Here is a 14,406-nt window from a genome sequence, read left to right as displayed (position 1 = left end):
GGGTAGAATGGTGACACTTCTATTTTGTTTTTTAATTTTTATTTATTTTTTCAGAGAGAGAGAGAGAGAGAGAGACCGAACATGAGTGGTGGAGGGGCAGAGAGAGAGGGAGACACAGAATCCAAAGCAGACTGCAGGCTCCAAGCTGCAGCACAGAGCCTGATGTGGGACTGGAACTCACGAACCATGAGATCATGACCAGAGCCAAAGTCAGCTGCTTAACCAACTGAGCCACTTAGGTGCCCATGGTGACACTTTTAAAAGTCTGAAGAGAACAAGTGTTGAAGAGGAGGTGAAACAACTCGTACTGTCATATTTAACTCCACACACACATACACACACTCACACACACACACACACATTCTAAACTTACTTTAAGTCTTAGTTATAAGTCAGTAGAAATGTAGATAGCTGAGAGTCATGTATAAAAGCATTCTGACAACAATTGTTATGATAGGCCTGATATGAAAATAACCCAAATGGCCACTAACAATAAAGTGATTAAATAAATTGTAACCTAGTCTTACAATGACAAACTATATATAGCAATTAACTAAATAAACTGCAAGTCAAAATTGCTACATCTATAAATCTCAGAAACATAATACTGAGTGAAAAAATCCAGACAAAAAACAATCTACAGTTTTTCATATGATTCCATTTCCATTAAAATTCAAATATAGACAATACGAATCTATGGTGTAAGATTCAGGATATCAGATACTATTGGAGAATCCATGGGGCTAGATATTAGAAGGAGAGACATGGGTCTTCTGGGATCATAGTGATATCCTAAATCTTATAATGTGAATTTATAAATATGCAGTTTTCTGTAGGTGCAAATTACACACATAATTGATAAACTACCTGATATTCATTTTAAATATCTAAACTCCACAGGTATTAAGTGGCTTACACAGAGTTTTAACCAAAATATGTTTGATTCTAAGTTATGTATTAATTTCAAATAATATTCTGGGAAAAATAATCCTTCATAGTGATATTGATAGCTATACAGATTTTAAACTTTTAATATTTGCTTAAAGAAACTTGTTCAGAAACCTACAGACACTTGTGTCTTCATCTAAATTCCCAAAAATTATTTTTTTGGTCTTATGAGAATCTGTGTCATCATGTAGAATTTTGAATATGAAAAGAGCTACTGTGGAGAATGTAATAGGCTACATTCCTTGCACAACCTGGGAAGACTACAATTTCTACAAATCACTCTGAGACACAAAAGGGCTTCCAAAAAAAAAAAAAAAGATTATTCCCAACATAAAGAAAATGTTGTCAAAAAGCAAGGGTAAAATGGCTGAAATCATAGGTTAGTGAAAGAATATTTTCAAAAACAAGCACTTTATTGCTCCATGGTTTTCAATCAAGTAGTTCACAAAATAAAGTTATCTACTGGGGAATTTGATCTAATTGGAGGTCTTTTTATTCGTTCCACAAATATGTATCAGGCACTGTTCTGTGTGATGAGAATACAGCTGGGAAGAAGACCAACAAAAATCTCTGTCTGCTCTCATATAACTTAGACCTGATGTGGAGAGACTGTTATAGATATATTCATATACTAAACTATGTATTATATGGGAAATCTTATATATAATAGCAAATGCTGATGAGTACAGTAGTCCCCCTGCAGTGACCTAGTGGCCTTTCTGAGGTTTCATTTACCTGTGGTCAACCCCAGTCTAGAAGTAGATGATCCTCTTTCCAAAACATGGTCAGAAGATCAGTAGCAGCCGAATGCCTACGTCACGATGTTTGTTACTCCTCACACTTCATCTCATCATGTAGGCATTTTATCATCTCACATCATCACAAGAAGGGTGAGTATAGTACAGTAAGATATTTTGAGAGGGAAAGACCACACTCACATAAGTTTTACTACATTTATATTCAGTCTATTTTATTTTTAATTATGTTTTTAATCTTTTGCTATACCTAATTTATAAATTAAACTTTATCATAGGTATGCATGTATAGGCAAAAACATAGTATATATAGGGTTTGGTATGATCCATGGTTCCAGGCATCTGCCAGGTATCTTGGAACATGCCCCCGTGGATAAGGGGAGGCTATGTGCTAAGGAAAAACAAAACAGGAACGGGTAATGTTGAGATATCATGATGGGGGAAGGGGAGAGCATACAACTTAACTAAGGTGCCAAGAAAGGCCTTGCCAAGGAGATATATAAATGAATCACTAAAAGAAGTGAGGAAGTGAACTGTGTACAAATCATGGGGAAAACTATTTCAGGCAGAGGAAATAGTCCTGAGGCTGGGGCGTGGCAGTCATGTTCAACAAGCTCCCAGGGGCCTGACTGACTGGAGGGAGTGAGCAAAGAATGATGGGATATCAGGTCTCAGAGGGAACTGAATGAACAGATCATGTGGAACCTGGTAGGCCCTTGTGAAGATGTGAAATACTGGGGAGTTCTGATGACAGAGATGATAGGTTTCCTTTATTTTATTTTAATGAGATGGTTTTGGTGGCTGTGTGGAGAATAGACTGAAGGGTGGTGGTCATGGAATCAGGAAGAATAGCAAAAAGGCAATGATAAAAATCCAAGCAAGAGGCACTGCTGTTTTGGGACAGATTGATAGCAGTGGAGGAGGCTTGAAGTAGTCACTTTATAAATATATCATGAAGGTAAAGGTCTCATGTGGTTCAGGGATAGAATAGGGAGTTGGAGAAAAGGAGTTCACGATGGTTCTTAAGATTTAGGGCTGGAACATTTGAAAGAACAGTGTTATCTTCCTGATTTGGGGAAAACAAGAGAAAAACATATTTTTAAGGGGTGGTTAAGACGAAGACAAGGAGTTCATATTTGAGCTGTTCAGGTTGAAATGTCTGTTTGACAGTCAGCCATATAAATCTGGAGAGATTGGAGCTGAAAATAAAATTTGGGACAAATCTGCCTCAAGGAACATAAAAGTAGAAGACAGTACGAGATCCACCAGAGAACAAATGGAGATGGAAAGAAGAAGAGGAAAACTAAGGGCTGAGTCCTAAGGCACAATACATTGAGAACAGAGAGGTAAGGAAGAAACAGCACAGGGAGAGTGGCCAGAGTGGCCAGAGTGGTGAAAAAAATGTTAAAAAAAAAAAAGGCCAAATAAGAAAGTGTTTCGAGAAAGAATGTGTGATCGATATTAATGAAATGAAGACCAAGTAAACTGAAGATTTTGTTAATGACAAGTGGATTAGTGGGGATGACAGTCTGATTGGAGTGGGTTCCAGAACACGGGAGGAGAGGCTTCAGAGGTATCTTCAAGGAGGTTGTCTGTAAAAGGAAGATAAATGGAGAGATAAGTGTTAAGATGGGCGAGAGTAGAATGTTTGGTAAGGAGCAATAACAATACACCAGTAGAGAGGAAAAATTGAAGGGTCTAAAAAACAAAGCTTAGATATTTGGAGGTATGATAGGTTTGATGTGTGTGTGATGCTGCTAAAATATTGCTGCTTGTGCAGCCTCATAAATAAGGAGGCCGGAAAAACTCACTGAGGTTGTTGCTGGCGTTTACAATTTTATATTCTAAAGGTATTAGAAATAATAACTGCAAGCAAAACAAAGAATCAAGTCATGTTTGAGGTTTTGGAATATAAATGCATTGACATTATATATCAACTATAAGCTTAGCTGTTTAAATTTTTGAATAAGTATGTTTTTTATGATGTTTCAGAACCGCATTTGCAATTCTCATCTCTCTCCACACACCATGAATCTCTCCCACATGCAGAGCTTCCATTGACTTCAAAGAAAGCATTTCACGTGGAAGCAATAGGACTGGGTTAAGAACTGAACCCAAAGAAAATGCAGATACTGCAAATATGTTGGGAGAGATGGTGGACCCTATATTCAGTGGATATTTGCAAATGTATAAAATGTCCATTATGGAAATGTATCCTTTCATAAACAAGTTGAAATTGTTACTGCAAATTTTACAAAAATGCATCCAGGAACTATTTATCTTTACAACAAGCCAATGTACCCATGTCATTTTGACATAAAGTGAAAGTAGAAACACATTCATTGCTTACTTGTTGAAATAGATCAAGATCTTGAGACAGCTAACATTTTTATAAAGAATAATTTTGCCAGATTTCTGTCCGTATGCACAATCAGACATACTTAGACTATTTTGTCATTTAAGCCAGTTTAATTATTTAAAGGATTTTGACTCTTTGGCCTGATACGTGTTTGTTCAACAAATACATTTTCCATTATTCCATTATTACTGAACACAGGCGTTTACCAGAGACTATGGGAACACATGAACAGTGGGACAGAAAGGTGATTATGAACAGAGAAGAGTTCTGCAGCACCTAAACATAAATATGCACATTAATGTAAATATTTGTGAAACTTACATGTTTGGGACTGGGAAAAGTAAAATAGTAGCTTATAACTTCTTTACTGACCATGACAAGTTTCTTTCTCTAAACAAAAATCAAGATTTGGAAAGAACTGACAGGAATTCTAAAGTTCCTACCATTAAACTCACAACAATATATACCACAAAGGTGGAATTATCTCACAAAGAAGCAACCATTTTACTGTCACCATCCATTTTATAGTTACTCTACAATTTCAATATAAACTACAGGTAATTTATGTAAAAGATACATGCTACTTAGAAGGCTAAGTAATATTTTTTTTAAAAAAGAAGTTTCTTATATCTATTAACAAATTGACTGTCAGATTTAAGAATTAAATTAAATTATGTTCCCTATAATTTATTCCCCACTTCTCCTTTCTCCCTCTCTCTGAGTCTCTCTCATACCTTAGCTCTCTTGACTTGTCTGCCAAGGTAATTTTTAAAAAATTAAACCATAGTACCATGGCTCCATACCAAAAATATATTGCTGTGTATTCATTCAATTGCAATATTCCTCCTGAGGCCAAAGCGTTATTTTCACAAAGTATAATGCTATGCAAAGTAACAGGAAACATACTGTGAATAATGTCTTACATATGAAACACTTGGTGCTGTTACCAAAACATTGGTTTTGTGTATGAAAATCTAAATAGCCATAAAGAAATGACAGCATAACAGTTTATGGATATATTATTTTGGTTGTGAGCACTTTATCAATTGTTAGGGTTAATTTTCCTTAAGAAAAAAAATTGCATGGTTATACTTATAGGAAAATTAGAAAAGCTCGTGGATTATAATTTTACCCAGAGTCAAAAATATTAAAAGGTGAACATTAGTACACACAATTTCTGATGTTCACTATTAAGTAGCATAAGGTCATTTATCTTAAAGTCAGCAAATTTCTCAAAATAAGGTTACAATATATAATGAGGACATGGAGGAAATATTCCATACAGGTGTGGAAAATGGTCTACAATATATTTCTCATTTGGCCGATTTTCTTTGTTTGTTTTTATGAATTTCAACAGTGTTCACTCAGTTTAATGTCTGTACACAAAAGAAATGACTAACTCCCCAAATGGTCACACTTTATTACTAAACATTCCATAATTTTTCTTAGCTTCTCATTTTTAAAAATCAACTTCTTGTGAATTTATAGCACTTTTGGCCAACTAAAAGAATAAAGAAATTATATGCAGTAGTACTTGCATAATTCATACATATTTCTAACAATATAAAATAATAAAAATTCTCTCAAGAAATTAATAGTAATGAGTGATTCTTCTGACAATGTAGAAGAGAAAAAGCAATGTTTAAGAGCCAGTCAGGTATTCATTTCACTAAATGATATACTTTGTGTATTTTCAAAGCATTTATATCTAATATAAGTTATTTTCAAAACAACACTAAATTAAACTAAACAATAATTAAATAAAAAACGTTCCATCTCTATCTTTGACAAATACACCTCCATGAAAACCTGGATGGTCACATTAAAGTTCTAGGCATCTTGCATTACCATGTATGAATGTGCCTACGCAGAGCGAGCTAGACCCTGGTCCCAGACCTTAGGTCCACAACCTGCCTCCCTTCCCACCCCCCTTCTGCTCCTGGCTCACATCTGCACTGTGAAGGACCTTATGCTCTCCTTATGAACACCAAAGTCTGCATATCGAAGGGTTGTTAACACCCCCAATCCAGAACAGCAACCCGTTGGCCATCACCAGTCCATGGATGTACATGTACACACCTGGAGTGTGGTAGCAACACGCGCGGGGCAGTTTGTCCTCTGGAGGACAGATCTGGCAAATAGGCCCAAACAGGACAGAAAATTCCAGGTCTGATACACAGAACATAGTCTAGAAGAGGTGAGTGCACCAGGGACTCCTGGCCCTTTGAAGTGGTGTGTGACCAGAAAACGGTCAACAGAGGCTATCTCCAGCACAGAACCCAGAATATTTGTCCTGCCTATTCAGTTCTAAGTGAAAATGCTCACTGAATTTGAAATACATGATCAATAGGTGAAAAAGATCAAGTGAGAGGGATAATTATAGGAGCCAAAATTAAACCAGGAATTGATCTTGCAAGGCCTCAGAGACAGTGGTCAGGGGTTTAAGTGTTATTTTTAGTATGGTGAGAAGCCACTGGAGAGGTTTTGTTGTTCTATTTTTCTTTAATTTTATTGTTTTATTTTTTTGGAGCAGTGTAAGGTCCACAGCAAAATTAAAAGGAAGGTACAGATTTTCCCATGTACTCCCTCGCCACACATACTGATCTTCCTCACCTTATGACGGGTTATGTACCAAAAAAAAATTCATAAATTAGCAAAATTGTATGTAAAAAATGTATTTAATATGTCTCACCTACCAAACATCATATCTTAGCCTAGCCTGCCTTAAATGTGCTCAGAACATTTACATTAGCCTACGGTTGGACAAAATCATATAACACAAAGCCTATTTTATAATAAAGTGCTGAATAGCTCACGTACGTTATTGAACACTGCACTGAGAGTGAACAACAGAACAGTTGTCTGGGTATAGAATGGTCATAAATGTATCATCTGTTTACCCTTGGGATGGCATGGTGGGCTGGGAGCCACAGCTGGCTGACACTGCCTAGCATCATAAGAGATTATACTGCCTAGCCTGGGAAAAGATCCAAACACAAAATTCAAAGTATGGTTTCTAGTGAATGTGTATGCTTTCGCACAAAAAATCATAAGTCAAAGTACCATAAGTTGGGGACCATCTGTATATAGCCTCTCCTATTATTAACATCCCTCACCAAATTGGTACAGTTGTCACACTAATGAACCTACATTGACACACCATAATCACCCAAACTCCATAGTTTATACCAGGGTTCACGCTTGGTGTACGTTCCATAGAATGGAGTAAATGTAAAATGACATGTAACCATCATTACGTACCAAAAGAGTACGTAGACTGCTCTAGATATCTTTATGCTCCGTCTATTCATCCTTCATCTGCCCCCAGCACTAGGCAACCACTTAAATTTTTTTTTTACTGTCTCCATAGTTTTGCCTTTTCCATAATGTCATATAGTTGGATCATACAATATAGGCCTTTTTAAGATCAGCTGCTTTCACTAAATAATATGCATTTAAGGTTTGTCCATATCTTTTCATGGCTTAGTAGTTCATGCCTTTCACTAATGAGTCCATTGTCTGGATGTTCTCCAAATTTTTTTATTCATTCACCTACTGAGGGATGTCTTGATTGTTTCCAACTTTGGGCAATTATGAATAAAAATGCTACAAATATCCCTGTGCAGGTTTTTGTGTAAATATGTTTTGAACTCCTTAGGGTAAATAACAAGGAGCATGGTTGCTAGATCATATACAAGTAGATACAGTTTCTTAAGAATCCATGAAACTGTCTTTCAAAATGGCTGCGCCATATTTCATTCCTATCAACAACAAATGAAACATCTTGTTCCTGCACATCTTCTCCAGCCATTGGTGTTGTCAATGTTTTGCATTTTGACAATTCTAATAGGTGTATAGAGGTAAATCATTGAGTTCAACTATGTTTTTACTGATTTTCTGCCTCCAGGATCTGTGTATTTCTGACAGAGGGGTGTTGAATTCTCTCCAACTATGAAAGTGGATTCATCTATTTCTTCTGAAATTCTAATATTTTTAGCCTCACATAGTTTGGCACTCTGTTCTTAGGTGCATACACATTAAGGATATTATGTTTTCTTTAAAATAAGCCCTTTATTATTATGTAATGCTCTATAAAATTTTCTTGCTTTGAAGTCTGAAATTAACAAATCCATTCCTGTTTTCTTTTGATTAATGTCAGCATAGTAAATTTTTCTTTATCCAATTACCTTTAATCTATATATGTCTTTTACTTTAAGTGGGTTTCTTGTAGACAATATGTATTTATTAATTTTTAATCCACTCTGTCTTTTAATTGGTACATTTAGACTATTGACATTCAGAATGATTTTGATCCCTTTGGATTAATATTACCATATTCATTACTGTTTTCTATTTGCTGCCCTGGTTCTTTGTTTCTGTTTTGTCCTCCACTATTTTTCTGCCTCATTCTAATTGAGGATTTTATATTATTTTGTTTTCTCTCCTTTTATAGCATATCAGTGTGTTTATCAGTATATCAATTATAATTCTTTTTTTTCCTTTTTGGGGGGGGAGAATGTTCTAGAGTTTGCAACACACACACAAAATATCAGCTATCACAAATTATTTTTTCATATTTTATATTAACTAAATACCTAATTCCTTTTCTGTAGTTTTTATCATTGCTGTCATTCATTTTTAATATCATTTTAGTGTCATTTGTTTTTAATAAGCATTTATAAGCATATGTATATGGATGGATGAATTTAACATATATAATTAAACTCATTATTGGTACTATTTTTGCTTTTATTTAAATTGAAGTTAGTTAACATACAGTGTAGTATTAGTTTCAGGAGTAAAAACCCAGTGATTTATCACTTACATATCATACCTGGTGCTCATCATAGTGCCCTCCTTAATGCCCCTCACCAATTTAGCCTATTATCCCTCCCACCTCCCATCCCACAACCCTCAGTTTGTTCTCTATAGTTAAGAGTCTGTGTTCTGGTTTGCCTTTCCCTCCTCCCTGCCTTCGCCATGGTCTTCTGTTTTGTTTCTTCAATTCCACATATGAGTGAAATGATGTGGTATTTTTCTTTCTCTGACTTCTTTCGCTTAGCTAGTTCTATCCACGTTGTTGCAAATGGCAAGTTTTCAGTCTTTCTGATCACCAAGTAATATTCCATGGGGTATATATACCACATCTTTATTCATTCATCGGTCAATGGGCATTTGGGCTCTTGCTATAATTTGGTTATTGTTGATAGTGCTGCTATAAATGTTGGCGTGCATGTGCCCTTGTGAATCAGCATTTTTGTATTGTTTAGATAAATACTTAGCAGTGCAATTGCTGGGTTGTAGGGTAGTTCTATTTTTAATTCGGAATATCCATACTGTTTTCCAGAGTGGCTATACCAGTTTTAATTTCAATCAACGGTGCAAAAGTGTTCCCCTTTTGCTGCATCCTCACCAACACCTGTTATTTCCTGAGTTGTTCATTTTATCCATTCTGACAGGGATGAGGTCTTACCTCCTTTTGGTTTTAATTTGTATTTTTCTGATGATGAGTGATGTTGAGCATCTTTTCATGTGTCTATTAGCCATCTGGATGTCTTCTTTGGAAAAGTGTCTATTCATGCTTTTTGCCCATTTCTTCACTGAATTATCTGTTTTTTGGGTGTTGAGTTTGATAATTTCTTTATAGATTTTGGATACTAATCCTCAAAAACAGACACATGGATCAACAGAACAGAACAGAGAACTCAGAAAATGGACCCACAAATGTATAGCCCAGCTAATTAATCTTTGACAAAACAGGAAAGAATATCCAGTGGAAAAAAAGACAGTTTCTTCAGCAAATGGTGCCGGGAAAACTGGACAGCCACATACAGAAGAATGAAACTGGACAATTTTCCTATACCATACACAAAAATAAATTCAAATTAGGTGAAAGACTTAAATGTGAGACTGGAAACCATCAAAATCCTACAGGAGAACACAGGCAGCAACCTCTTTGACTTGGCAGCAGCAACTTCTAACTAGACATATCTCCAGACACAAGGGAAACAAAAGTAAAAATGAGCTATTGGGACATCCTTAAGATAAAAAGCTTCTTCACAGTGAAGGAAACAATCAACAAAACTAAAAGGCAACCAACAGAATGAGAGACGAAGATTTTTGCAAATGACATATCAGATAAAGGGTACCCTTTTGAATAAACGGTTATCTGTTAGAGAATTAAGAAAAAGAAAAATTAAAAAAAAACTATTTTACTTTCACTGATTCCTTCTTCAGTACTCTTCTTATTTTATGTAAGTCTCAGTTTTTGATCTATATAATTTTTCTTCTCCCTAAAAAACTTCTTGGGGCACCTGGGTGGCTCAGTCGGTTAAATGTACAACTTCAGCTCAGGTCATGATCTCATAGTCCATGAGTTGAAGCCCCATGTCAGGCTCTGTGCTGACAGCTCAGAGCCTGGAGCCTGCTTCAGATTCTGTGTCTCACTCTCTCTCTCTCTCTCTCTGCCCCTCCCCTGCTCATGCTCTGTCTCTCTCTGTCTCAAAAATAAAATAAAAACATTAAAAAAAAAAAGAACTTCTTTAAACATTTTTTTGCAAGGCAGACATATTGGCAGCAAATTCCCTCAAATTTTGTTTGCCTGAGAAAGTGTATTTCCTTTTCACTTTTGAAGGATAATTTTGTAAGGTATAGAATTCTAGCTTGGTAACTTTTTTCTCTCTCAACACTTTAAATATTTCACTCCAATCTCTTCTTGTTTGCATGGTTTTTGAGAATCATTTCGATATAATTCACATCTTTGCTCCTCTACAGGTAAGGTGTTTCTTGCCTTTGACGTCTTTCAGGATTTTTTTTATCTGTAGTTGTAATTTGAAAATAATATACCTAGGTATAGTATTTTCTGTTTGTTATTTGTTTGTTTGTTTGTTTTGGCACTTATCCTGTTTGTTGTAAATTGGTGGATCCGTGAATTGGTGTCTGACACTAATTTACAGAAATTCCCAGTCATTATTACTTCAAATATTTCTTCCATTTTATTTTCTCCTCCTGATATTCCCATTAAATATGTTACATCTTTTGCATTTGTCTCTCCATTCTTATACATTGTCTTTTTCCTATTTTATTCTCTTTGCTTCAGTTTTCCATGATTCTATTGCTATATCATCTAGCTCTGAGATTCTTTCTTCAGCTGTGTCCAGTGTAATAATATGCCTCTCAAAGTCATTCTTTGTTACAATGTTTTTATTTTTTTATTTTTATTTTTTATTTTTAGCATTGCTCTTTGGTTCTCTCTTAGGATTTCCATCTCTTTGCTTACATTGCTTATCTGGTCTTGTATGCTATCTACTTTATCCATTAGAGTCCTTGGTGTATTAATCATAATTGCTTTAAATTTCCCATATGATAATTTCAATGTCTTTGCCATGTCTGGTTCTGGTATTTGTTTCATCTCTTCAACCTTTGTTTTTTGTATTTTTTGATATACCCTGCAATTTTGCTTAATGTTGGACATAATATACTGGATAAAATTAACTGCTATAAATACATCTTAGTAATGTGTGGTCAAGTTTGGGGGAAGGGAAAGCATTCTATGGTTTTATGATTAGGTTTCAGTCTTGTACTGAGCTTATGCCTCTGGACTGTGAATTTCACAAGAGTTTCTCAGTTTTTTTTTCTCTCCCTTAAGGTGGGACAGGATGACTCCAACTAGCTGGAGTTGCTATTGCTATATTCCTTCTCCAGGTCAGTTAAATTCTGATAAAATCGAATCAGTTTCGGTCTGGTTACTTAGCTTCCCTTGAGGGCACACCTTGTTAACAAGAGAGTCCGACAGTGTATTTTATTTTATTTTTTTACCAAATCAAACTTTATTGCATCTAGTACAAGTTAATTTTTACTTAATCCATTTATGCTAACAAAAAAATCTTTTTATTTTTACTTTTTAAATATAATTTATTGTCAAGTTAGGTAACATAACAGTGTATACAGTGTGTTCTTGGCTTCAGGAGTAGATTCCCATGATTCATCGCTTACATACAACACCCAGTGCTCATCCCAACAAGTGCCCTCCTCATTGCCCATCACCCATTTCCCCCTCTCCCCCGCACCCCTTCCATCAGCCCTCAGTTTGTTCTCTGTATTTAAGAGTCTCTTATGGTTCGCCTCCCTCTCTGAAGCTATTTTTTCCCCTTCCTTTCCCCCATTCTTTTTTGTTAAGTTTCTCAAACTCCAAATATGAGTAAAAACATGACATCTGTCTCTCTCTGAGTGACTTATTTCACTTAGTATAATACCCTCCAGTTCCATCCATATTGTTGCAAATGATTAGATTTCATTCTTTCTCATTACCAAGTAGTATTCCATTGTATATATAAACTACGTCTTCTTTTTTTTTTAATTTTTTTTAATTTTTTTTTTTTTTTTGAGACAGAGAGAGACAGCGCATGAGCAGGGGAGGGGCAGAGAGAGAGGGAGACACAGCATCCGAAGCAGGCTCCCGGCTCTGAGCTGTCAGCACAGAGCCTGACGCGGGGCTCGAACTCACAGACTGCAAGATCATGACCTGAGCCGAAGTCGGATGCTCAACCGACTGAGCCACCCAGGCGCCCCAAACTATGTCTTCTTTATCCATTCATCAACTGATGGACATTTGGTCTCCTATGGTGTATTTTAAAATTGTTCTTCCCCTCCTTCTTTAAAAACACAAAGGGATTTTACTTCAATATTTACTATCGGAGCCTGGTTGAGCTCCTGAAGGTAAATCTCAGAATATTGGGTAGGGGGTCCTTATGATTGGGTCCCCCTAGTGTTATTAATATTCAGAGTTGTCCATACTGAGACTCCAGTAATTTGTTAATAACAGTTTGGGTTACCTACCCTAGCATTGGTCCCACAGTGGTTTCTGCTTGTGAGTCTCTTTTCAGGCAAGCTGTGATTGTTTGTATTCACTTTTCTCTCCACTTGGGGGACAGTGATTTGTCCTGTGTCTGCCTTTCTTTTATGGATTCAAGAAGAGTGTTTTTTCAGTCTGCTCAGCCTTTACTTGTTGTAAGAATGCAGTTGTTCTTTCCAAACTCCTTACCTGTGGAACCAGAAACCCCATTGAGAATTTTGAAGAGAAAAGAGACATACTCTCTATTTATGACCTAAAAGATCTACTGCTTTCTGAAGAATATTTAGTTGGCCACTATAACAGAAGGAGGAAGACCAGTAAAAAGACTACTACCTCACTAAGGAAAAACAATGTGGGTTGGACAAGAATTAATCAGTATAGGTGGTAAGAACTGGTTGCATTTTGGATCCATTTTGAAAATAGAGATAATAGGATTTACAAATGATATGACCTGCAAGGGATTAAAAAAATTGTATTTCAGAATGCCTTGTAACCTTTTGTAAACTTTCTTTTAAGGAACAATATTGTTAAATTGCTAATTGAATTATGATTTTTTTCTCTAGAGTTTTGTTGAACAAGTTATCATATGTATAGAATTGTCTCTCTTTAGCTTCTAAGAGGCCAACATTGCCTTTTATGTAACTTTGTTTACATGGTATCTCAAGTACACAGTATTTTTATTCTGGCTTCCCTCCAGTTCCAACTATGCTCTGTCCATTATTATCTTTGAGGTAGTGTTCAAGTGTTCTATTTGAATTCAAATAACTAAAATAAATTCCAGCAGTTTTCAAAAAAACAAAAACAAACAAACAAAAAGCCCAATGATGGTCATAGGGTTTGTGGCCTTAGTGATGGAGCTAATAGTGATGCCATTTACTGAGGTAGAAAAAGGGGTAGAAAGAGAAAATCATGATGTTGCAGACACGTTAAATTTGAAACCCTTATTAAGCATTCTAGTAGAAATACATTGAACACTTAGTTGGATGTATTTGACCAAAGCTCAGGGGAGAAATGGGAGAAAATATGAAAATTACCAAATGAAGATGGAGAAGGCATAGGTGGAGGTAGAATAAAATACAAATAAATATACTGTTCTACAAGTCATTCAAAGAGGTTTTGAGAAGAAAATGTGATCAATTTCATCAATTGCTTCTGTAGAGTGGAGTAAGATGAATACTGAGACTAAAATATTGGATTTGACAAGAAAGACTTTGCTGGCAACAATGACAAGAGTGGTTTCAGTGGTAGAAAAGAGAGTAGGAGGTAAAAAAGTGAGCATTTCAACTGAAGTGATACATTAACCTCTATCAACATCCATATTGTGAGTGAATTACCATTTTCTTTCTCCCCCATAAACATTCTTTGCTTAGTGGTATCAAAACCACATGGTTGTCTTAGAGATGATTATTCCCTTCCTTTATGTCTTCCTCTGCACATTGTTGGCGTATGTTGCTTATGCACCAAAGACTAGAGTTCAACAAGATAGAGCT

Source organism: Panthera pardus, unplaced genomic scaffold (genome assembly GCF_024362965.1).
Source record: "Panthera pardus isolate Hobbes unplaced genomic scaffold, ASM2436296v1 HiC_scaffold_7, whole genome shotgun sequence".
NCBI classification, from domain to species: domain Eukaryota; kingdom Metazoa; phylum Chordata; class Mammalia; order Carnivora; family Felidae; genus Panthera; species Panthera pardus.
This window is presented reverse-complemented; position numbering follows the sequence as displayed.